This window comes from Chiloscyllium punctatum, chromosome 8, assembly GCF_047496795.1.
Source record: "Chiloscyllium punctatum isolate Juve2018m chromosome 8, sChiPun1.3, whole genome shotgun sequence".
NCBI lineage: Eukaryota > Metazoa > Chordata > Chondrichthyes > Orectolobiformes > Hemiscylliidae > Chiloscyllium > Chiloscyllium punctatum.
Window position 1 is genome coordinate 16,166,317 of NC_092746.1, and position 27,332 is coordinate 16,193,648.

Sequence of the window (27,332 nt, forward strand, 5' to 3'; positions counted from 1 at the left end):
TAGTGCATTAGTCAGGGGTAAAAAAGGGGAATGGTTTGGGTGGATTGCTCTTTGGAGCATCAGTGTGGACTTGTTGGGCCAAAGGGCCTGTTTCCATACTGTAGGGGTTCTATGATTCTATGTTAAATCTTTCCCCTTTTACCTTCAACCTATGCCCTCTAGTTCTGGAATCCCTCACCCCAGGGAAAAGACTTTGTCTATTTATCCTATCCATGCTCCTCATGATTTTATAAACCTTTATAAGGTCACCCCTCAGCCTCTGACTCTCCAGGGAAAATAGCCCAAGCCTATTCAGCCTCTCCCTGTAGCTCAAACTCTCCAACTCTGGCCATCCTTATAAATGTTTTCTGAACCCTTTCAACTTAACGCCGTGTGGGCGGCACGGTGGCACAGTGGTTAGCACTGCTGCCTCACAGCGCCAGAGACCCGGGTTCAATTCCCGCCTCAGGCAACTCTCTGTGTGGAATTTGCACATTCTCCCCGTGTCTGCGTGGGTTTCCTCCGGGTGCTCCGGTTTCCTCCCACATTCCAAAGATGTGCAGGTCAGGTGAATTGGCCAGGCTAAATTGCCCATAGTGTTAGGTTAGGGGTATGGGTGGGTTGCGCTTCAGCGGGGCGGTGTGGACTTGGTGGGCCGAAGGGCCTGTTTCCACACTGTAAGTAATCTAATCTAATCTTAACAACATCTTTCAGGAAGACCAGGATTAAATTCAGTATTCCAAAGCAATGTTCTGTAAATGAGCTCTCAACTCCTGTACTCAATACTCTGACCAATAAAGCCAAGCATACCAAACGCCTTCTTCACTACCCATCTACTTGCAACTCCACTTTCAAGGAATTATAAACCCCCACTCCAAAGTATCTTTGTTCAGCCACGTTTCCCAGGACCTTACCATTAAGTCCTGCCTTGATTTGTCCTCCCAAAGTGTAGTCCTTCACTTTTAACCAGATTAAACTCCATCTGCCACTCCTTGGCTCATCAGCCCATCAAGGTCCTGTTGTACTCTGAGGTAACATTCTTTGTTGTCCACTACACCATCAATTTTGGTGTCACCTGCAAATTTACTAACCATATGTTCTATATTCACATCCAAATCATTTACATACATGACAAATAAGGACGTGACTTCTCGCTTTTTTTTCCTCCCATTTTACATTACTTTGTTTTGATTTTTTCTTCATTCTAAGACCATATCTATAGTCCTAGTCTCCAGGATTCTGGGCCGAGCATGCTTCAATTGGAATCCATCCCATTGGAACAGATCCGTCCTGGCCCAGTCATGATGTCTATGTCTCATGAATTCAACTTATTTCACCTACATATTTATCCCTTTAATTTTGTTGACACTGTGCCAGGTAGTAATCTAGAATTACTGTGTTGGCTCTGCTTTCTGATTTAGCTCCTAACTGTGCATATTCCCTCAGCAGAAACTTTCCTGTTTCTGACACCAAGACTGGGGCAGGAGGGATCTGTTCCAACGGGACCGATTCCAACTGAACCATGCTGAGACCAGAATCCTGGAAATGGTCTTAAGACTAAAAAAAATCAAAACAAGGTAATTTGTTTTGTCCTTATTTGTCATGTATATAAATGATTTGGATGTGAAAATATGGTTAGTAAATTTGCAGTTGATACCAAAATTGGTGGTGTAGTGGACAACAAAGAATGTTCTTCCTTCATAATTGATGGATGGCAACAACAAGATCTTTCCTCTCCCACTGTGCAGCTCAGGTGAGATATTCTGAACCTGGGCATAAGGAGACAGCACAGTCTTCAGGAGTCTTGAACCTGGCCATATGGAACATTCTGATAAAGGGTTTACGTCAGAAACATCAATTCCCTTGCTCCTCAGATGCTGAATGATCTGCTGTGCTTTTATAACTCCACACTTCATGACCGAGAGAACAGTGTCTATTCCCTTGACTATACTAAACCCCATTACAACTACATTTCTCTCTGCCCCCCCCCCCCCCCCCCCCCCCCCACCCCCCCACCCCACTCATGAATGGCTCACTAAACCATGGTGTTCTGGTCAGTTTGTCCCACATCCTGCCCTGTTGTCCACATCGGGAGCAAGAATCTCATAGCTGTTAGACAAGTTCAAGGGGTGAGGCTCCTTCAGCAATACCTTTGGGATCCCTCTACCTGCCTCACTCAGTTTCACACCTCCCAGTCCAAGACCATTGACTGAATTCAAGGCGGTTAATCTAAGAGTTGTGATTGCCTCCTGAAACATAGTGTTATGGTAACACTCCCCCTCCCTGATGTGTTGCATAGTTTGAAGCTTAGACTCCAACCTGTCAAATCACGGAGATACAACACATTGCCTGACCTGACAACTCCATTTTAGTGATTTGATTCTTAATCTGTTTTTTTTTATTCCCTACTGGTCTTTTAGTTTTTAATGTGCAAAATATTTACCTTATTTACTTTAAGCTGAAAGTAACTTATAATAGATCGTTAAATTGGCAGCTATTATCAACCAATCAATATAGAACAGTGCAGCACAGTACAGGCCCTTCAACCTACAATGTTGTGCCAAGCATTTATCTTAATCTAAGATCAACCTAACCTACACACCCCTCAATTTACTGCCATCCATGTGCTTGTCCAGCAGTCACTTGAATGTCCCTAATGTCTCTGACTCTACTACCACCTCTGGCAGTGCATTCTTCATACCCACCACCCTCTGCAGAAAGAACCTATCTCTAACATCTCCCCTGTACCTTCCTCCAATCACCTTAAAATTAGGATACCTCATGAACAGCCATTTCTACCTTGGGGAAAAAGTTTCTGGCTATCTACTCTATCTACGCCTCTCATTGCAGTGTACATCTCTATTAAGTCACCCCTCTTCCTTCTTCTCTGCAGTGTGAAAAGCCCTGGCTCACTCAACCTCTCTTCATAAGACAAGCCCTCCAATCTAGGCAGCATCCTGGTAAATCTCCTCTGCACCCTCTCAAAAGCATCTACATCCTTCTTCTAATGATGTGACCAGAACTGAACACAATATTCCAAGTGTAGTCTAACCAGGGTTTTATAGAGCTGCAGCAAAACCTCGCAGTTAAAGAAAGCCAAAACACCACATGCCTTCTTGATGACTCTATTATCTTTGGTGGGATTATTATCATTGAGGGATCTATGTATATGGACCGCAAAATCCCACTGTTCCCCCACATTGCCAAGAATCCTGTCTTTAACCCTGTATTCAGCATTCAAATTTGACCTTCCAAGATGAATCACATTGCATTTATCCAGGTTGAACTCCATCTGCCACTTCTCAGCCCAACTCTAGCTCCTGTCAATTTGTTGGTGTAGCCTGCAATATCCTTCTACACTATCTATAACACCCCCGACCTTTGTGTTATCAGCAGACTTGCTAACCTACCCTTCCACGTCTTCATCCAAGTCATTTATAAAAACTACAAAGAGTTGAGGCACAAGAACAGATCCCTGCAGGACACCGGTGGTCACCGACCTCCAGGTGGAATACTTTCCATCCACTACCACTCGCTGTCTTCTTTTGGCCAGCCAATTCTGTATGCAGACTGCCACATTTCCCTGTGTCCCATACCTCCTAACATTCTGAATGAGCCTATCGCGGGGCACCTCATCAAATGCCTTACTGAAATTCATGTAAACCACATCCACTGCTCGACCTTGGGCAACATCCTCGAAGATCTCAACAAGACTTGTGAGGCATGACCTGCCGCTCACCAAGCCATCTTGACTATCTTTAATCAAACATTGTTTTCCTAAATAGTCATAAATCCTATCTCTCAGCATCCTTTCCAGTACCTTGCTTACCACAGCTGTCTGTAACTCTCAGGGATTTCCCTATTGCCTTTCTTGAATAGAGGAACAACATTCGCATCCCTCCAAACATCTGGTACTACTCCAGTGAAGAGTGAGGATGCAAAGATCATCACCAGAGGTGCAGCAATCCCACTCCTCACTTCTCGTAGTAACCTTGGATAGATCTGGTCTGGCTCTAGGGCCTTATCCCTGTGATGCCACTCTTTGCTTTGTGCTGGGCCACCAAATCTGGCTTCAATTTATCTGAAAAACACCTCTTCCCCTCTACACCGAGCTCTAATGCTGCTTCAAAACCCCAAAAATATATATTCACTGGGGCTGAGCCTCACTCCGGATATGATCTCTCCTTCCTGATTGTAATGTATTGGCTAACAGGCATAATTAACATCACACATGGGATGGGGTAATATGTTGGCAACACTGTCTCCTCTAAGCAACCTCAACAAATTTCCATGCATGGAAATTGGCTTCAGAATGCTGATCACAGCACTGAGTTAGAATCTACAGACATACACCACAGAAAAACACCCTTCAGCTCACGAGGCTGTGCCAGTCAAAAACTTAACCAAAAACCAACAAACTCTTCTACTAGTGATTGTAACGAGGTCAGCCAGATTGACCTCATTGAATATGAGTTCCCTGATTGGGGCTGTTAATCTGATCCAATCAGGGAGCCTTGGTTGATATATAACAACAGGAGTGTCAGAGGTTCTGCGCGTTCTGAGGAAGCCAGGCCAGTGTTAAGTATGCTACATGTGTCAACAAAGGGTGATTGGTGATGGAATGCCAGCCTCTGTGTTGTTACTTCAGTGGTGATGAGCGAAAAAATATGCTCCTGAAGAAATTTGCTCACAACAGCTGTCTTTGAATCATGGTAAGTATTTCTGACAACATGGCGTTATTTAGGAAGCTTGACTTGTTCGATCCTGTCATCAAAGACTGGACCCAGGAAAGGATGTGTTATTTGTTCCGGGCAAATGACATTGGGCCAGATGAAAAGCGATAAGTAATACTTCTAACAGCCTGTGGACCTGCAGCCTTTTTGGTTATTATGAGCCTAATGTTTCCTGAGGCACCAGATACTGAAACCTTTCAAGAGCTGATGGCTTTAGTTAAGGAATATTATGACCACAAGCCTCCTCTAATTCTGAGACACTATCAATTTTACTCAGCAGTTTGGAACCAGGGAATCCATGTGGGATTTCTGACTAGGTTGAGATCACTTCGTAGAGACACATGACTTTGTTTCAACCCTTAATGAGATGTTAAGAGACTGTTGGTATGTGGAATTAATGATATAACTATGCAAAAGTTCCTACGAGCTGAAGTCCAACTGGACTTCCAATGGGCACTACAACTGGCTTTGTCATTAGAAACTGTAGCAAGTGGAGCGTATGTGTTACAGGGTGGACAGCTTCGCCAGGCTGACTGAGCTTGGGGGAACATCACTTGAGTGAAGGCAATTGCATAACCTCACTCAGGGCATATCCTGGACAGAGGAACTCTCTGTCAGCCCACAGGAAAAGCCCAAAACAAAGCCAAACCTCGATGAAATGGTTAAAGTTGTCTTCAGGATCCAGGCCGGCAAGCCATTGTAGTTGCTGTCGGTATGCAGACTCAAAATAACAAGAGTCCCACTGTGCCTGAATTGAATAAGGGAACTGATAGGGTATATTCATGAGAGTTTACACCCAGGAAATACTACCTACATCTGGCTTTGAGAAGTTAAATTGCTTAACAACATCCAAATCCGAACCAATCAAAATAAACGTATAGTTAAATGGTCACCCCTTTCTTATGGAGATTGATGCCAGTGCAGCTGTAACAGTGATTGCAGAACCAGGGCTCAGAGGAAGGGTCACTGGATCCAAAACATTAACTCTGATTTCTCTCCACAGATGCTGCCAGACCTGCTGAGCCTTTCAGCAATTTATATTTTTGTTATTGTAGAAACAGTCTTTAACAAAATTTGCTCTGGACCTCAGCCTTAGGTATACATTGACCCCTGCCAGATTGAGAATGCTATACTGTACCGTTGAATCTTTACAGATTAAAGATACAGCTTTGCTTCTGGTCTTGCATGGGAAGCTGGGGTGCAGGTAAAACTTTGATGGATGTGGAAGGCTCCTTTAGGGCCTTGGATGGAGGTGAGGGAGGAGGTGTGGGCACAGGTTTTACAGTTCCTGCGGTGGCAGGGGAAGATGCTAGGATGGGAGGGTGGGTTGTTGGGGGGCGTGGACCTGACCAGGTAGTCACAGAGAGAACGGTCTTTGCGGAAGATGGAAAGGAGTGGGAAGGGAAATATATCCCTGGTGGTGGGGTCTGTTTGGAGGTGGTAGAAATGTCAGTGGATGATTTGGTTTATGCGAAGGTTGGTAGGGTGGAAGGTGAGCACCAGGGGGGTTCTGTCCTTGTTATGGTTGGAGGGGTGGGGTCTGAGGGTGGAGGTGCGGGATGTGGACGAGATGCGTTGGAGGGCATCTTTAACCACGTGGGAAGGGAAATTGCGGTCTCGAAAGAAGGAGGCCATCTGGTGTGTTCTTTGGTGGAACTGGTCCTCCTGGGAGCAGATATGGCGGAGGCAGAGGAATTGGGAATAGGGGATGGCATTTTTGCAGGAGGTAGGATGGGAAGAGGTGTAATCCAGGTAGCTGTGGGAGTCGGTGAGTTTGTAAAAAATGTCGGTATCAAGTCGGTCGTCTCTAATGGAGATGGAGAGGTCTAGGAAGGGGAGGGAGGTGTCAGAGATGGTCCAGCTAAATTTAAGGTCAGGATGGAATGTGTTGGTGAAGTTGATGAATTGCCCAACCTTCTCGTGGGAGCATGAGGTGGTGCCAATGCAGTCATCAATGTAGCGGAGGAAGAGGTGGGGAGTGGTGCTGGTGTAATTACGGAAGATCAACTGCTCTACATAGCCAACAAAGAGACAGGCATAGCTGGGGCCCATGGCTACCCCTTTGGTCTGGAGGAAGTGGAAGGATTCAAAGGAGAAATTGTTAAGGGTGAGGACCAGTTCAGCCAAACGAATGAGAGTGTCAGTGGAACTGTTGGGGACATTGGGACAGGAAGAAGCGGAGGGCTTGGAGGCCCTGGTCATGGCAGATGGAGGTGTAGAGGGACTGGATATCCATGCTGAAGATGAGGCATTGGGTGCCTGGGAAACGGAAGTCTTGTAGGAGGTGGAGGGCGTGGGTGGTGTCTCGAACGTTTGTGAGGGGTTCCTGGACTAGGGAGGATAGGACAGTGTCGAGGTAGGTAGAGATGAGTTCAGTGGGGCAGGAGCATGCTGAGACAATGGGTCAGCCAGGTTGGTCCGGCTTGTGGATCTTGGGAAGGAGGTAGAACCGGGCAGTGCGGGGTTCCCGGACTATGAGGTTGGAAGCTGTGGGTGGGAGATCTCCTGAGGTGATGAGATTCTGTATGGTCTGGGAGATGATGGTTTGGTGATGAGGGATGGGGTCATGGTCGAGGGGGCGGTATCAAGTGGTGTCCTTGAGTTGGCTTCTGGCTTCAGCGGTGTAGAGATCAGTGCGCCAGACTACCACTGATTATAGTAGAAGGCTCAGGCCCAAACCTGATGGAGAGAAAATGGTTGAGAAAGATTCAACTTGATTGATTCAATATTTTTCAATTACAAGATGGCTGCCCGAGTGAAGTATGGTTTGGGGACTAGCGAATGAGCCAAGGTCACATTGCATGTTGACCAGGAAGGAATTCCATGATTATGCAAGGCCTGCCAAAGACATTCGCTTTATATGGAAATGCAGAGGCAGAAATCAGGAGGCTGGAAAGCAAAGGAATTATCAGACCAGTACATTTTGTGAAAGAGCAGCACAGCCTTACCGATTGTGAAGCCTAAAGGGTCGGTTCACCTTTTTGTGGGTGTTAACCAAATTGTAATCTGCTTCTTGCAGCTGGATAAATACCCACTTCCTCACATAGCGACTTGTAGGCAAAGCTGGCAGGGGTGCTGTCCTTCATAAATCTGGACATCAGCCATACGTACTTGTGGTTAGATGAGGATTGCCAGAAGTATGTTACCGATAAGGGATTTTAACAATATATTGAGGCTGCTACTTTGGGATATCATAAGCCTGTGTCACTTTCCAGTGGATGACAGAGAACATTTTACGAGGGCTACTCCAGGTCACCATTTATCTGGACGACGTGCTAATAACAGGGAAGACTGATAAAGAGCACTTAGGAAACCTGCACATAGTCCACAGACATTTCTCCAAGACAGGAGTTAGCCTTAGAAAGGGAAGAATACATGTCCAGGGCACCCCAAGTGACCTACTTGGGCAGAGTTGACACCCAATGGAAGATAAAGTGAGGGTGATCAAAGGTATCCTGGCTTCCACGTCTGGACCAAAGCTTAGGTCTTTTCTTAGATTTATGAATTATTACAGAAAGTTCATACATAACCTAGCCTCTATCCTTACATCTGTTATTGAAAAAGGATCAGCCTTAGAAATAGTCTTGTAGCTAAGTCATAGTCTTTAGGGAAGTGAACAAATGGCTGCCATCGTCTAAGGTGTTGGCACACTGTGATCACGAGCTACATTTGGTGCTTACATATGATGCCTCCCCGTACAGTATCAGGGTGGTGTTGGCTCACAGATGGCCCAATGGAGAAGAACAGCCAATGGCATGTGCTTCCCGGACTTTAGCTGATGCAAAGCACAAATCTGCCCAGATGGAGAAGGAAGGTTTCACAGTGATCCTTGGTATGAGAAAGTTGGCCCCAATCAGCTTTTGAAGGTTTTTGCCTAATACCATCAAAATTGGCCTTTCTCCAATTTGGAACTTCAACTTTTAGATCTGGTCTATCCTTTTCCATCACTACTTTAAATCTAATAGAGTTATGGCTGCTTGTCCCAAGGTGGTCCCCCACTGACACCTCAGTCACCTGCCCTGCCTTGTTGATGTGAAGGGCTCTGCTTGTCATTGGCCACTTGGGTGTTTCTTTTCTTCCTGGTGGTGGAAATTGGAAAAAAAATAAACAGGAGATCTTTTTTTCCTAAAAAATAAGCAGGAGTGTCAGGGGTTCTGCTCAATCTGAGAGCTGGTTCTGAGGGAGCTGGATCAGTGTCAGGGACTCTCCCTGTGTAAATAAAGGGTGATTTGGTGAAGGGATACCAGCCTCTGGAGTTATTTCAATGAGAAATGTTTTCTCTCACCGGTTCAAGTGTCTGTAAAACTCAAGAGAGCAGTGTAATAGGGGTCTTCAAATACTTTTAAAGGGGGGAGGGTAGATAGAGTCTTGACGAATGAAGGAGTTGAAGGTGATTGGGAGGCTGGGGTAGGAATTTGGAGTGGATGGTCACAATCAGATGAGCTATAATCTTACAGAATAGTGGAGCAGAAGCAAGGAACCCACCAGCCTACATCTGATTCATTCTTACTGCCTGCCATTAGCACTTGTTGGAAAGATAGACAAGCTGATCCTCAATTTGTTTTGGATTTAACAAATGAACTTTCCTTAGCCATCAAGTCCTTTTGTGGGACTGGAAACTGCAGTTTCCAATTCAGAGATGAGGGTGCTACTCACTGTGCCACAACCTTATATATATAAAAAAGAAAAAAAAACCTACAGTGTCCCTTCCAACTTTATTTTGATTTAATCCCTGCTGTCCCCCTTCACTTTGTTTTGATCATGCCCTTTGTTGAGAAGGGCACAGCCTATCACTGGCCATTCGGGTGTTTCCTTTCTTCCTGGTGGTGGAAATTGAATAAAGATTTACACATTTGTTGTTCTTCACTGTGTCCGACACCTGCACACACGTGGCATGGATGCTGGGGAAAAATAAGCATTAAAAAGAAAGAAAAAGATAAAGACAAAAAAGCAGGAGTGTCAGAGCTTCTGCTCACTCTGGGAGCTGGCTCTGAGGGAGTTGGATCGGTGAGAGTGAAAGACTCTCTCCATTTCTGTGTGAAGGAGGAGAGGAGACTGACTGACTGACTCCTGAACAGCCTGGAACCACAAAAGAAGAAAAATACATAAACAGCAGTGTCCCCTCCAACTCTCTTTTGATTTAACCCCTGCCCTCTCCTTCACTGTTTGATCACACAGCATTGCCCTTTACAGTGGGCACTGCTTGTCACTGGAAACTCGGGTGTTTCCTTCCTTCCCGCTGGTGGAATGTAAATAAAGATTTACACACTTGTTGTCTTTCACTGTGTCCGACACCTGCCGAAGCAAAAAGAAAAAAAAAGAGAAAAAACCAGCAGTGTCAGAGATTTTACTGACTCTGACAGCTGACTCTGAGGACGTTGGACCAGTGTCAAATATTATGCACGTGTAAATAAAGGGTGACTTGGTGACAGGATACTGGTCTCAATGGAGTTATTTCAATTTATCCAATTTTCCAGCATTTGGCCCATAGTTTTACAAACCTTGGCATTGCAAGTGCACATCTAAATGCTTCTTAAATGTTGGGAGGGTTTCTGCCTCTTCATTCTTATAGACAGTGAGTTCCAGATTTCCACCAACTTCTGAATATTTGCCCATTTCCCCTCTAAAATCCCTTTCACTTAAATCAATGATCAATGATCCCTCCATCATGAGAAAAGGTTCCTTACTCTCTACTTTATTTACCCCTCTCATAATTTTACAAATCTCTTCAGCCCAGGTAAATTCCCTCTGTACTCTCTCCAATGCAATTACATCCCTCCTATAATGTGGTCCAAACAATGTTTTATACAGTTCCATCCTAGCTTCCCTACTTAACCCTATGCCTTGGCTAATAAAGGTAAGTTTCCCATGTATCTTGTTAACCACTTTATCCATTTATCTTGCTATCCTAAGGGAGTAGTGGACATGTACACCAATGCCCCCCTGATCCTCATTGCTTCCCAGGGTTCTACTGTTCATCATGTATCTCTTGCCTTGTTTATGCTGCCTAAGTGCATCACCTCATACTTATCCAAATAGAATTTCATTTGCTAATGATAGCCCGTCTGACTAGGCTGTCAACATTTCTCTGTAATTTAAGGCTATCCTACCCACTATTTACCACCCCACCAAGTTTTGTATGACCAACTTGGCAATCAACCCTCCTTCATTAAAGTTTAAGTTGTTTGTTTATATAAACCACAAATACCAACGGCCACAATACCAATCCCTGTGGAATCCTATTGGACACAGGCTTCCAGTCAGAAAACATCTCTCAATCATTACCTTCTGCCTCCAGCAACTTAGCCAATTTTGAATCCAGTTAACCCTAATGTGTGAGACTGCATCTGGAGAATTGTGCACAGTTTCGGTCCCCTTATTTGAAGAAAGATATAGTAGCATTGGATGCAGTTCAGAAGAGTTTAACAAGATTGATCCCAGAGATGAGGGGCTTGTCGCATGAAGACCAATTGAATAGTTTAGGCCTATACTCTTTGGAATGAGGGGAGATCAAAGTTAAAAATCACACAACACCAGGTTATAGTCCAACAGGTTTATTTGGAAGCACACTAGCTTTTGGAGCGACGCTCCTTCATCAGGACAATCACCTGATGAAGGAACAGTGCTCCGAAAGCTAATGCTTCCATATAAACCTGTTGGACTATAACCTGGTGTTGTGTGACTTTTAACTTTGTACACCCCAGTCCAACACTGGCATCTCCAAATCATGAGGGGAGATCAAATTCAAGATGATAAAAGGAATGGATAAAATAGAACTGGAGCGGATGTTGGATGAGAGGTCATAGTCTCAGGATAAGGGGTCACAAATTTAAAACAGAGTTGCGGAGAAATTACTTCTCCCAAAGGGTTGTGAATCTGTGGAATTCGCTACCCCAAAGTGTAGTGGATGCTGGGACAGTGAGTAAATATGAGGAGTTAGACCAATTTTTAATTGGTAATGTGTTGAAAGGATATGGAGAAAAGGCAGGAAAATGGAAGTGAGGAATGAATCAGTCATGATCGAATGGCAGAGCAAGCTTGAATGGTCAACTTCTGCCCCTATATCTAATGAACTTAGGAACCAAATTTCCTTGGATCCCATCATTTCTTTCTTTTTCTATCAGTGTTCCATGCAGGACCTCAAAAGGTCTTGAAGTCCTAGTAGACTGCATCACAAATATTGTTCTCATCAATATTCCTGGTCACCTCTTTGAAAAATTCAATCCAACTGGTGTGACATGACCTCCTCTTAAAACCATGCTGTCTATTCCTCTTTAATTCCTGCCTCTGTCCCCCACAATTTCTTTCAAAAGTTTCCCCACCACTGACGCTTGACTGTAGTGTTCTGGTTTATCCCTTACTGCCTACTTGAATAACAGGATTCTTATGACGAAGAATATTAGCGCTCCTCCTATTTCCTCTCTTGCCTCGCCTAACTGCCTGGAATATATTCATGAATCCTTTTCACTGATTGTAGAAGTGGGTGGCATGGTGGCTCAGTGGTTAGCACTGCTGCTTCACAGCGCCAGAGACCTGGGTTCAATTCCCACCTCAGGTGACTGACTGTGTAGCGTTTGCACATTCTCCCTGTGTCTGCATGGGTTTCCTCTGGGTGCTCCAGTTTCCTCCCACAATCCAAAGATGTACAGGTTAGGTGAATTGGCTGTGCTAAATTGCCCGTAGTGTTAGGTGAAGGGGTAAATGTAAAGGAATCGGTCTGGGTGGGTTGTGCTTCAGTGGGTCAGTGTGGACTTGTTGGGCCAAACGGTAAAAACAATGACTGCAGATGCTGGAAACCAGATTCTGGATTAGTGGTGCTGGAAGAGCACAGCAGTTCAGGCAGCATCCAAGTAGCTTTGAAATCGATGTTTCAGGCAAAAGGGCTTTTGGATGCTTGTTGGGCCAAACGGCCTGTCTCCACACTGTACGTAATCTAATATTCCATGCAGCCCTGGATATTCATTTACCTTTGAGCCTGCCAGGCCACACAGAACCTCCTCTCTGATAATGCTAACTGATTTGATCATATCACAATCCTTCTTCCTGATTTCTACTCCCAAATTGTCCCTCTCACGAGTGTACACCAATACAAAGGACTCATTTAGAACCTGTTCAAAATTGTATATTGTTCAAAATTGGGCTCTACTCTTTCTCTCACTACCCTTTTACCTTTAATATACTTGTAAAATAACTTACAATTTCCCTATATTTCACCTGTCTTTATCTTTCATGCCCCCTTTTTGCTCTCCTAATTTCTTCTTAAAATTCTTCTTGCACATTCTGTACTCCTCTAGAGCTTCTGCTATTTTGATTCCTCAGTATCTGCCATAAGCATCTTTTTTTCTCTTTATGCAATCCTATACATGCCTCAACATCCAGGGTTCACTGGATTTGTTGGTCCCTCCTTTTATCTTTATTGGAACATGTTCGCCCTATACTCTGTCTATTTCTTTCTTAATGCATCCACTACGCTGACACAGACTTGCCAAAACATATCTGCTCCTGCTCCCCTCTGGTCAAATCATATTTGATCTCAAATCAGCCTTCTCTTTGTTGAGAATTTTGATTTCAGATCCTCCCTTTTTCTTTTTCAACACAATATTGAATCTTAAGGAACTATGATCACTGTCCGCACAATCCTCCCTCACTGATATATCAACAACTTTCCTGGCTTCATTTCCAAAATTTAAGTCCAGCGCTACCCCTTCTCTCATACAGTCTTCTATGTAATAGCTTAAAATGGTCCCTTGAAGGTATTTTGAGAATTGTCCTCCATCTAAACCTTTCACACTATGACCTCTGATTCTAGAAGTGACTATCATCCATGGACCTCGAAAGTCGGCTCAGCCAGAAAGAATATTAGAGGGAGCTCTGGCATGGATGGAGAATGGTTTGACTGGCCAGAAACATAAAGTGAGAATACGTGAGGTTTTTTTCCAGAGATAGTGTTTCCTGACACCACAACTGTGGGGCATCTGTGCTTGCGTACTTACTCTGAAATATACGTGTGCACGGTTCCAGACCCCTCTATGGAGAAAGTGAGGACTGTAGATGCTGGAGATCAGAGTCGAAGGGTGTGGTGCGGGTGTCCCAGAGAGGTTCGCTGAAACATTCCACTGAAAAGTTGGTGTCCTGTCTCCCCAATGTCGAGGAGATCACATCAAAAATAATGGACACAGTAGATGACGAGTGTGGAAGTACAGGTAAATCTCCATCAGACGTGGAAGGATCCTTTGGGGCCTTGCACTGAGCTGAGGCGGGGGGTGGGTGGGGGGGGGGGGGGGGGGGAGGTGTGGGCACTTCTTGCATGGCAGGGGAAGGTCCTGGGAGTGAAGCATGGGTTGGTGGGGGGGCGTGGACATATCAAGGGAGTTGCGGAGGGAACGGTCTCTCCGGAACGCAGAAATGGGTGAGCAGGAAATATATCCCTGGTGGTGGGGTCTGTTTATAAGTGGCGGAAATGGCGGAGGATGGTGCATTGTATCCGGAGGTTGGAGGGGTGGAAGGTGAGGACCGGGGTGGGGGGGGGGGGGGGGAAGGGGGGGGGGTTCTGGCCTTGTTGTAATTGGAGGTTGAGTTCAAGGATGGTGGTGGGGGGGGGGGGGAGTGGAGTTGGATCTGCACCCATCCAGGCAAGTGGAGAGTATTCCATCACACTCCGGATTTATGTCTTGTAGATAGTGGGCAGGCTTTGGGGAGTCAGGAAGTGAGTCACTCGCCACAGTATTCATCGCCTCTAACCTGGTCTTATTGCCAATGTATGTAATGAGTCCAGTTGAGTTTCTGGTCAATGGAAACCCCAAGGATGTTGATAGTGGGGGATTCAGTGATGATAACACCTTTGGCTATCAAGGGACAGTGATTAGGTTATATCTTATTGCCTGGCAAATTTTACTTGCCACTTGTCAGCCCAAGCCTAGATACTGTCCAGATGTTATTGTGCTTGAACCAGAACTGCTTCAGTATCTGAATGATGCTGAACATCGTGCAATCATTGGCAAACATCCCCATTTCTGACCTTATGATGGAGAGAAAGTCATTGATGAACAGCTGAAGATGGGTCTATCCAGAGGAATTCCTGCAGAGATGTCCTGGAGCTGAGATGACTGACCTCCAAATACCACTCTGCGCCAAGTATGACTCCAACCAGTGAAGAGTTTGCTATTGATATTGATTGATTCCAATTTTGCTGGGGCTCCTTAAATCCATAGAGGGTTGAATGTGGCCTTGATGTCATTGGCTGTCACTCTCAGCTAACCTCTGAAATTCAGCTCTTTTATCCATGTTTGAACCAAGGCTGTAATGGGATCAGTTGCTGAGTGGCTTTGGTCGAGACATCACTGAGCAGGTTTTTGCTGAGTAGATGCTGCCTAATAAAACTGTTGATGACACTTTCCATCACTTTACTGATGATCAAGTGTAGACTGATCGGACAGTTACTGACTGGCTTTATGGGAAGGTGATAGCGTAGTGTATTATCGCTAGACTATTAATCCAGAAACACAGCTAATGTTCTGAGAACCTGGGTTTGGATCCTACCCAGGTGGTGGGATTTGAATTCAATGAAAATTATCTGGAATTAACAATCTACTAAAGACCAAGAAACTATTGGGCGGCAATAATGGGCGGCACGGTGGCACAGTGGTTAGCACTGTTGCCTCACAGCGCCAGAGATCCGGGTTCAATTCCTGCCTCAGGCGGCTAACTGTGTGGAGTTTGCACGTTCTCCCTGTGTCTGCGTGGGTTTCCTCCGGGTGCTCCGGTTTCCTCCCACAGTCCAAAGATGTGCAGGTCAGGTGAATTGGCCATGCTAAATTGCCCGTAGTGTTAGGTAAGGGGTAAATGTAGGGGTATGGGTGGGTTGCGCTTCGGCGGGGCGGTGTGGACTTGTTGGGCCGAAGGGCCTGTTTCCACACTGTAAGTAATCTAATCTAATCTAATCTATTGGTGATTGTCGGAAAAACAAATTTGTTTCACTAATGTCCTTCAGAGAAGGAAATTAGCCATCCTCACCTGATCTGGTCTCCATACCCACAACAATGTTTTCCGAGATGTCATCAGACCAGGACACCTCAGCCAGAACTCATTCACTCTGTTTCCTTTCCTTTTGTTGTCTCTTCTGTGTTCTTTTTTTCTTTCTTCTTGGCAACGTCCTGAACTCCTGGCTTCAACATGGACTCGGACTCCTGACCCCAGCACAGACTCGGTCTCTTGGCCTCAGTGCTGACCTGGTGAGGCATCCTCTTGGTCTGACATGGCTTTCTCTCGGTCAGGCCCAGCAGTCTCCTGGCCTGGCGTAGCAACCTCCTGGCTCAATGTGGTGGTTTCTCAGGGCTCAACATGACACTGTAGGTGGCCTGTGGCAGTCTTTTAGCAGCCTAGCATGGAGTCCTTCTGGCCTGGCATGGCAATCTCCTGGCCCAGTGTGATGGTCTCTTTGCATCCCATAGCGGTCTTTCAGCCCAGCATGCCTTCAGCATTGATGTCTGGTCTCGAGATAATTCAAGGCCTACTGCAGAGTGGTGACAAGGTGCTGGCATGTACTGGGGTTTCCAGGACCGTTGTTCTGAACATTCTAGTTCTCTATTTTTCTAATTTACTCCCTGGATCTGTAACGCTGGGCTTCTTATTTGTTTATTTTTGAATTTTTTTTCTAAGAATTCCTCAAGAATCTGTACCTCGGTACCTTGAACCTAAGATGGTGCTGTCAGTAGTGACTTGTAAATTTCTCACTGTGCTTGTTTGAGTGCAAGTGACAGTAAAGCTAATGCAATTCAGTTCAATGTGGTTGACTCCTAACAAGCCCTCTGAAGTGGCCTGGCAGGAGGCTGGAAGAACACGGCAAGCCAGGCAGCATCAGAAGGTGGAGAAGTCGACATTTCGGGTGTAACCCTTCTTCAGGATTAGGGGTGGGTGTGGGGGGAGCTGCAGATAAAGGTGGTGGGGGGAGGGGGTAGGGTGGTGAAGTGGGGATAGGTGAAGACAGGTAGAGGGTACGACCTGGTTGGTTAATGGGAGAAATGAATCCAGTTGGTGGCTGGGCGGACTGGAAGGAAGGGGGAGGCACTGGGCAGGGAGTCGGGGATGGGAAGGGAGGTCAGTTGAAAGTGGAGAACCAGGGTTACACCCCGAAATGTCGACCTCTCCACCTCCTGATGCTGCCTAGCATGCTGTGTTCTTCCAGCCTCTGGCCTGTCGATTTTGGATTCCAGCACCTGCAGTTTTTTTTTGTCTCTGAAGTGGCCTACTAAGCCACTCAATTGCTATGAATCTGCCAGGACTTAGAGGATTTTATATATAAACACTAGACGTACAGTATAAAATAATTATACCAGCTCAACTGTACCGAAGCTCTTTAAATATTTATTTCCAGAGCAGGTGAAGGCTATACTCATGTGCATAGCACCCTCTGGTGGGTAGGAAGATCACAAGCGAACATTGAAGGTTGATTGGAACCTTCAATGATACAGTCAAGTTGTTATTCATCTCTGAAGACTTTGGATTTTTGGGATGACCTACTGCTGCATTTAAAAGTGCTTTAAAGTAACTTTTGAAAAATTAGTGTTCTGGCACAGTTGTGATTGCTATCTCTCAAATAAGAAGATTTTGAGTTTTTTTTACTGTTGATTGGGGCTCAATATACAAATGCTTTATAAAATTGATGTGTTTTCCTCTTTGAAAACAAGGTGAAGATTAAGCCAAAATGATTGGTCTTTCAACCTGAAAGATAAGGAGGGTTTGAGTTATAGGGAGAGGCTGAATAGTCTAGGCCTTTTTTTCCCAGAACATTGGTGGCTAAGGGGTGACCTTATAGAGGTTTACAAAATCATGAGGGGCATGGATAGGGTGAACAGCCAACATCTTTTTTCGAAGGTGAGAGAGTCCAAAACTAGAGGACATCAGTTTAAGATGTGACCGGAAAGAGTTGAAAAGGACTTGAGAGATACCTTTTTCACACAGAGGGTGGTGCCTACATGGAATAGATGCCAGAGGAAATGGTGCAAATAGGTACACTTACAGCATTTAAAATCGTGCAGTGACCAAAGAAGAAAGAGTCGAGTTGTAGCCCTCTAGAAGGCTGCCTCCCTAGGCTTAACATGTATTCTCAAGTCGTCAGGAGATGCGTTAATGCCAGATTCATAGCCGCGCTCACAAGATAACGCAGAATGTCACCCAAGCACAACGTAATTCCATCCACGCTCTCAAGATCAATCGCAACATCGTCATCAAACCAGCAGACATAAGAGAAGCCAACATCATACAGAATAGAACAGACTACTGCAAAGAAGCATACTGACAACTGAACAACCAGGAACACTACTGATCCGACCAAAAACCCCACCCGTCAAATCAAATCCTTTGATCCAGACCTTCAGAGTATCACATGCACTCTCATCCCATATACTTCTCACATCAGAGACTTCTACTGCCTTCTGAAGACATACAAAGCCAAGACACCTCACCATTCCTTTGAACCAGGCAATGGGACCACGTTTGAGAACCTCTCTGGCTATGTTGAGAGCATTTGGAAACTCATTGTACAAGGAACCCCCAGCAACACTACAGATTTCTTACAGAAACTCAGCACCCACAGACCAGTTGAACCAGGACCATTCTTCATCACAATGGACATCTTGGCACTCTATACCATCATGCCCCATGATGATGGCATTGCTGCAACAGCCTCAGTACTCAACAACTGTCAATTCCGAGACCTCATCCTACAACTCATCCTCAACCACAATGACTTCACCTTTGACAACCAGCTCTTCATCCAGAAACACAGAACAGTCATGAGGGCCAAATTTGCATCACAATATGCCAACATTTTAATGCACAAGTTTGAGCAAAACTTCTTTGCTGTGGAGGACCTCCAGCCAACGCTATATGCCAGATACATTGACAACATTTTCTTCCTTTAGGCTCATGGCGAAGAATCACTGAAATGACTACATAGCGATATCAACAAGTTTCATCCCAGCATCAGACTTATCCTGGACTACTCTGCAGAAGCAGTCTAATTTTTAGACATATGCATCTCCATCAAGGACAGACACTTCAGTAACTCACTCTATTACAAGCCCACTGATAACCTCACAATTCTACATTTCTCTAGTTTCCACCCTAAACGTATTAAAGAAGCCATCCTTTACAGACATGCCCCGTGCATACACAAGATCTGCTCAGATGAGGAGGAACATGGCGGACACCTAAAGATTTTCAAGGATGCCCTGATAAGAACAGGATACGGTGCTCAATTCATTGATCACAAGTTCTGACGTGCCACAGCAAAACACTGCAACAAATTCCTCAGAAGACAGACATAGATATGACTGACAGAGTACGCTTTGTCGTCCAGTACTTCCCCAGAGCAGAGAAGCTACAACATGTCCTTCACAGCCTTCAACATTTCATTGAAGATGAGTAGCATCTCATCAACAAATAACTGCCAAACCTGAAGCAGATGGTTGTTCACAGCAAACTACCCAGCCTTCAGGACAACTTTGACCACAACAACCCTGCAGCAGCAACCTCTGCAAAAAATGTCAGTTCATTGACATGGATACCCATCACACATGGGAACATCACCCACCATGTGTGCAACAGATACTCATGTGATTCGGCCAATGTTGTCTATCTCATATGCTGCAGACAATGATGCCCCAAGACATGGTATATTGACGAGACCATGCAGACACTACAACAACAATGAATGGAGACCGCACAACAATCATAGACAGGGATGTTTCATCCCAGTCAAGGAACACTTCAGCAGTCAAGGACATTCTGCCTCCGATCTTCAGGTAGGTGTCCTCCAAGGCAGACTTTGAGATACACAATGACACAGAATCACCAAGCAGAAACGATATCCAATTCCATGTCCATGAAGACTGCATCAACTGTGATCTTGGGTTCATGTTGTGCTCCATGTGAGCCCACCACACTGTTCTGTATCTGTACAATCTTCCTTACTGTCCTGTTTTGACACCATCACCTTGATAAATTGTTATGATTCTTCTACATTCATTAGTTTGTTCAGTTTTGGATTATTCTTTACTTTGGTCAGACCATGTCTCATTTAATCAGATTATAGGTTGTCATGGAAATTAAATTGACTCGACTCAACTATTAGCAAGAGCAACCAAAAAGAGCTTTATTAATTTTAACCTCTGCATTGCAGAGGGACCACCTGCACTTGACAACAATGCCTTGTGCAAGGGCCCTGAGCATAATTCACATATTGGTCTTATACTGTTTCTTATCCCGCTCTCAAGGACAAAGACTGTGAAGATTTGCGTTGTTATTCTTTTCATTCCCTTGTTGTGGACATACTGTTCTTATATTTTTCTCTTGTTGAATGTTTACAAAGTTCCACAGAGACAAGCTGTCCCTCAACTGCAGACTTCAGCAAAGTGTCAGAAAGTTTTAAATTCAATAAAGCATTGTATGTCAGATTTCAGAGTAAATGCTAATTTTGTTGATTTTCCATTACAAGGTCATCCCTTTGTTTGTTAGTCAGCTGCCAACGCTTTACTCATACCTTTGACACTCTTGATCACTTTTAGAGACTTATTATTCAACAACCCACTCACACAAGTTGTATGATCTTTTGATCTCTCTGCCTTTGATCTCTCTGCCTATACATTTGTGTCTGTGTGCTCTTCTGTCTAACTTCACCTGATGAAGGGGCTGCACCCGAGAAGCTTGTGATTTCAAATAAGCATGTTGGAGGATAACCTGGTGTCATGTGATGTCTAACATTTAAAAGGCATCTGGATGTGTATATTAATAGGGAGGGTATCGAGGGATATGGGCCAAATGCTGGCAAATGGGACCAGGTCAAATTAGGTTGTCTGGTCAATGCGGATGAGTCTGACTGAAGGGTCTGTCCCTGCTGCATGATCCCCTGAGTCTGTGAGCTTCTGTAAAGTGTTGGTTTCATTAGATTGATACAAAAAAAGTCATATTTCAATGAAGCTGAGTGTTGGAATTAAAGCTTGGATTTTCATTTAGAACATTTAGAACATTTAACTCAAATGCCTGATTCATGATTGCTGACAATTTTGAATTTCACATCAGTAATGATTTCCATGCTATCTCCTGTCACAAGCACCATAGGTATTGCAGACTGGAACAGATGTTGTAAGTCATGGTATGATATTGAAGGGTTGCGTCACTTAAATGCAATATTAATGACAATTCTTAATAAGTCTCAAACAGTTTATCTTGAAATAACTTGAAAACAAAAGTATCGAGGCACACACTTTGAATTATGTTGTTTCATCAGAGAACCTCATGGTGCACCAGTGATTTCCAGAAGGTAACATACAGGCGTTAATACACTTCATAGTTCTATTAACATAATAGACATAATTCTGAACATAATGAGGCAGTAGGTAAATATAAGTAAGAAGACAAGTGGAAGGGAAAATTGGTGAGTGAGTGCCTCTTGTACTCACCAACATAAAATGCAGGAGGCTCGTAGATTTCCCACTTTATAGAACATAGAATTGTACAGTACAGGTCCTTTGGCCCACAGTGTTGTGCCAAGCATTTATCTTAATCTAAGATCAACTTAACCTACACACCCCTCAGTTTACTGCCATCCATGTGCTTGTCCAGCAGTCACTTGAATGTCTCTGTCTCTGTACCACCACTGGCAGTGTATTCCACGCACCTACACTCTGTAAAAAATCTATTTCTGACATTTCCCCTATACCTTCCTCTAATCACTTTAAAATTATGATCCCTCCTGACAGCCATTTCTGCCCTGGGGAAAAGTCTCTGGCTATCTATCTGTGCCTCTCATTACTTTGTACTCCTCTATCAAGTCACCTCTCTTCCTTCTTCTCTCCTGTGTGAAAAGCCCCAGCTCACTCAACCTCTCTTCATAACACAAGCCCACCAATCCAGGCAGCATCTTGGCAAATCTCCTCGACACCCTCTTTAAAGCATCTACATCCTTCCTATAAATAGGCAACCAGAACTGGACACAATATTCCAAATGTGACCAATAGGGCTGCAGCAAAACCTCACGGCGCTTAAACGTAATCCCCTTGTTGATGAAAGCCAAAACACCATATGCCCCTTAACAATCCTATCAACTTGAGTTGCAATCTTGAAGGATCTATGTACATGGACCCCAAGATCCCGCTGTTCCTCCACATTGCCAAGAATTCTGTCTTTAACCCTGTATTCAGCATTCAAATTTGACCTCCCAAAATGAATCACTTTGCATTAATCCAGGTTGAACGCCATCTGCCACTTCTCAGCTCAGCTCTGCATCCTATCATTGTCTTGTTGTAGTCCACAACAGCCCTCGACACTATCTACAACACCACCAACCTTTGTGTCATCGGCAAACTTACTAGCCCACCCTTCCACGTCTTCATCCAAATAATTTATAAAAAAACCTACAGAGAACAGATCCCTGCGGGACATCACTGGTCACCGAACTCCAGGTGGAATACATTCTATTTTGCTGTCTTCTTTTGGCCAGCCAATTCTGTATCCAGACTACCAAATTTCCCTGTATCCCATAGCTCCTAACTTTCTGAATGACCTTATCGAGGGGAACCTCATCAAATGCCTCACTGACATCCATATACACCACATCCACTGATCGACCTTCATCAATTTGTCTCATCACATTCTCAAATAATTCAATAAGGCTTGTGAGGCATTCTTGCCCCTCACAAAGCCATGCTGAATCTCTTCAATCAAACTATGTTTTTCCAAATCATCATAAATCCTATCTGTCAGAATCCTTTCCAGTACCTTGTAAGACTGACTAATCTGTAATTCCCAGGGATTTCCCTACTCCCTTCCTTGAACAAAGGAACAACATTCACCTCCCTCCAATCATCCGGTACTATTCCCGTGGAGAATGAGGATGCAAAGATCATCACCAGAAGCACAGCAATCTCATTCCTCGCTTCCCATAGTAACCTTGGATAGATCTGGTCTGGCCCTAGGAACTTATGTATCTTGATGCTTCCCAGAATTTCCAGCACATCCACTTTCTTAATGTCAATCTGTTCAAGCCTATTAACCCGGTCCATAATGTTCTCACTATCAACAAGGTCCCTCTCTCTAGTGAATACTGAAGCAAAAAACTCACTTAAGGCCTCCCCTCCCTCTTCAGACTCCAGGCACAAGTTCTCTCCACTATCCCTGATCAGCCCTGATTTACTTTCAGGGATTCCTGTAACGATGTCAACTTACCATCTGATGATCTCTGTAAAAGCATTTGATATACTGTAGTGATTGAAACCAGGTGGATCTTGTTGACTACGAGATCCTTGATTAGTGTTGTTAACCTGGACCATACAGGAAGCTCTGTCTGACCAGTATAAACAGGAGATTCCCCTCGACGATCTGGGGTGAAGGGTGTTGCAAGTACCATACCGGTGCAATCGCAGATTGCTGTGGTTCACAGACTCCCAAACCAACTGTTTGATTCGTGGTGCTGTGGAATCCATGGACCATGTATATATTGGGTGTGGGTGTTTGCATTCCCTTTTAGTCCTTTGAAAAGATTAAAATTTCGCAGAGGTGATGGCTTACCAGCTAAGTTGTATTCTGCTCTGTGGGACTTGATTGGCCAGGACCTGCTGGAGGTGTACGACAGTATGCTTCTGGCAGGTACCACGTGTGAATCCATCAGGAAAGGTATCATCACCCTCATCTACAAACAGAAGGGGGAGAGGGAGGAAATTAGAAATTGGCGACCAATTTACGGGTGGCACGGTGGCACAGTGGTTAGCACTGCTGCTTCACAGCGCCAGAGATCCGGGTTCAATTTCCACCTCAGGCGACTGACTGTGTGGAGTTTGCACGTTCTCCCCATGTATGCGTGGGTTTCCTCCGGGTGCTCCGGTTTCCTCCCACAGTCCAAAGATGTGCTGGTTAGGTGAATTGGCCATGCCAAATTTCCCGTAGTGTTAGGTAAGGGGTAAATGTAGGGATATGGGTGGGTTGCGCTTCGGCGGGGCGGTGTGGACTTGTTGGTCCGAAGGGACTGTTTCCACACTGTAAGTAATCTAATCTAATCTAATCTACAATCTAAGCTAATTCACCCAAATAGACCTGTGCTGTTTTGGGCAGGAAGATCACTGGGAGCCTTGCGCTCCTCAGGGGTACGACCGCCTATGTGCAGGACAGGGGGTAGACACCTGCCTAATCAGCCTGGACAGGGGACGGCCATCGACGGGATAGCGCACATGTACATGTGGTACGTCCTCTCCAAATAGGCTTTGGAGAGGGAATCTGCAATTGGATCTGACTGGCCGACACAAACATTGTCAGTGCAGCCTCAATCAATGAGTGGGAATCAGACAGCCTCCTGATCAGATCCAGAGTCAGGCAGGGCTGAGCATTCCCTCTTGCCTTGTTTGTGTGTTGTATATAACCTTTTTGCCGAATCCATCAAGAAGGATGCGAGCCTGACAGGGGTGACTATTCCAGGTAGTGGGGACCTGTAGTTTAAAGCCTCCCTGTACATAAGTGACGTCGCTATTTTCAGCTCAGATCTGCTGTCAGAGCACAGACTCATGTGCACCCGTGACCAGGTCTCGGGTGCCAATGTAAATGGTGGCAAGAGTGAAGCCATGTTCTTTGGGAACTGGGCCAACCAATCCTCTATCCCCTTCACACAGATGTTGTGGGGGAAAATAAGCACTGCTGCTGGGTAGCAGTATGTTGGGATAACAAAAAAAATGAAAAGAAAAAGATAAAATATGTATAAACAGGGGATTTAGAATCTCCTCAGTTCGGGGGACTACTGTGATCTGGCTGGCCACAGCATGCGTACAGTGCACAGGTATATTAAGAGTTAAAAAGTGCAGCGCTGGAAAAGCGCAGCCAGCTGAGGAGCAGGAGAGTCGATGTTTCGAACATAATCTCTTTATCATGATATGGCTCCGCAGATGCTGCCTGACCGGCTGTGCTTTTCCAGCACTGCACATTTCGACTTAGCTCTCCAGCATCTGCAGTCCTCACTTTCTACAAGTATATGAAGGGTGACATGGTGACAGGAGACCATACCCTGTGCAGATATTAGATGCACGTTTTGGGAAATCTCATGATATTAACTCCTCTGATTCTTTTCAGATACTTTGACAAAAATGTAAACCATTTATAACATTCTATGTTAGCAATAATTTAAAGTAATAGTTATGAATATTTCAGTGCAGATAGTTAGATACTGAACCTCAGTGTAGAGATATCAGCTTAAGTATCTTGTGTAGACAAGCAGGAGGCTTGAAGAACACAGCAAGCCAGGCAGCATCAGGAGATGGAGAAGTCAATGTTTTGGGTATAACCTTTCTTCAGGACTGGGGGTGGGGAGGAGGGGGCAGGGTGCTGAAGTGGGGATAGGTGAAGGCAGGCAGAGGATGCGACCTGGTTGGTCGATGGGAGGAAGGAATCCAGTCAGTTGCAAGAAGGAAGAGTCGGTGAGAGGAATGGAAGGGAAGGGGAGTGGCAGGGAAGGGAGTCGGGGGATGCGGAGGGAGGTTATTTGAAATTGGAGAACTCAATGTTGAGTCCTCTGGGCTGTAGGCTGCCCAGGCGGAAGATGAGATGTTGCTCCTCCAATGTGCGATTTGATTCACTGTGGCAATGGAGGAGGCCAAAGATGTTCATGTCGGAGAGGGAATGGGAAGGGGAATTGAATATGGGGGTGACTGGGAGATCACGTCAGCACTTGCGGGCCCGGCTGAGATGCTTAACGAAAGGATTCCTTAGTTTATGTTTGGTCTCCCCGATGTAGAGAAGATCACATCAGGAGCACTGGATACAGTGAACTCTCTCTCACCTGGAAGGACAGTTTGGGGCTGTGACAAAGGTTTGAAATAAAATTTAACAGATGTAATAGCACAGGATTTTAGTATAGGGCATGATTTAAGACAATATCTAAGCAACCAAATCAAATATGTTCTTCCTTTGATTTAATATGATTGTAAATTTTGAATGTTTTGAATTTCTTTGAGTATAGCAATTGAAATATGCACGTATGCAAAGCGCATGTTATCTGCAGTTGTAGAAGGTTGTTGGATTTTTGTGAATATGTAATTTGAGGCTTCAAACCAGGTGAGACAATTGTGTACACATTTAAGTGAGGTAATCGCTAATAACTAAAGTGGTGTTTCATATTAAAATAAAATACTGCAGATGTTGGCCATCTGAAACAAACAGAAAATGCTGGAGAAATCCAGCAGGTCTGGCACCATCTGTGGAGAGGAAAACAGCATTAACGCTTCAAGTCCAGAACAACTGTTCTTCAGGACAACAAGAAGATTCAAAGTGGTTTTTCATGCTGTACCCAAAAGGCAATTTAGCTTAAATCAAGAACGCAGTGATATTACATGTTATTATCCCAGCTAGTAATGCTGGACAAATCAGATTCTACACAGAAACCTGCCTTGATAGACCATAGTTCCGATTTTTGCAATTTTATGGTGGTCTGCTATTGAACATGCTCATAAAAAGGCTACCAATATACTTGGTACTTAATTTTATTATAAAAATTAAGGAACTTAATTTTATTATAAAAAATTAAGGAAAAAGAACCATACGTATATGACAAATTTGAAAGTTATATTAGACCATAAGAAATCAGAGCAGAAATTAGGCCATTCAGCCCATCAAGTCTGTCCTGCCATTTAATCATGGCTGCTAAGTTTCTCAACCCCATTCTCCTTACTTTCTCCCCACAATCCTTAATCCCGTTGATACTCAAGAACCTATCTATCTCATATTGCAGATAGCAAAAAGAAAGGTTCAAGCCCACCCCCCACCCCTTTTACCATAACAGTGGTTGAGTGTCTGCATGGTAAAGCATAATTCCTTTCTTCACTTTAAAATGTCTTACCTGACTGACATAGCCACAAGCTTTACCTCTTGGCAACTTTCTGCATATTAAGCAGATGTGACTCTCTCTGTCTCTCGTTGAGACATACAGATACAAGAACAAGACACCAAACTCACTGAATTTTCACAAAGAAGTCTAAAGACAGCTTAAGCTATTTTTCCAAGGCTGTTGACCTGAACTGCTAAAATAACTTAAGATTTCTTCCAGCTCTGATAATCTGAAGTCTTCAACAAACTAAAAACTGCTCTTCCGCTGGACTGCACCTTTTCTTCTGAATTCTACCCTCTTGTGGCCCCTGACCGTCAGCCTCTATAGCTCATAAAAGTTCAACTTTCAGCAATTACTTCAGTAATTATCTCCCCAGATAGTTTGCTAATCATTTAGTTTACCTCTCATTTTGGAAATACTGTTTTGAACTCCTGACTCAAAACTGACTTTCTGAGCTTTCAAAATAAAATCACTTTCATGGAACTAAAATCAAAAACCAATTTAATCCTACTTCAGAATCCAACTTTCCAAACAATAATCTTGTGTTGTAAATATTTAACAAACTAAGACAGATATTGAACAAGAAAATACAATGTAGCATTTATTAAACAATCACAATGGAATTGTGTCACTTATCACCAAATCACATCTTAACTGACCTCTATCTTTTAATACTTACCACGTCTTTGAATATCTCACTTTGTTCCACTCTCTCAACTCACTTTCAAATCCTAATTCTTTACCACTCTCCCAAGTCC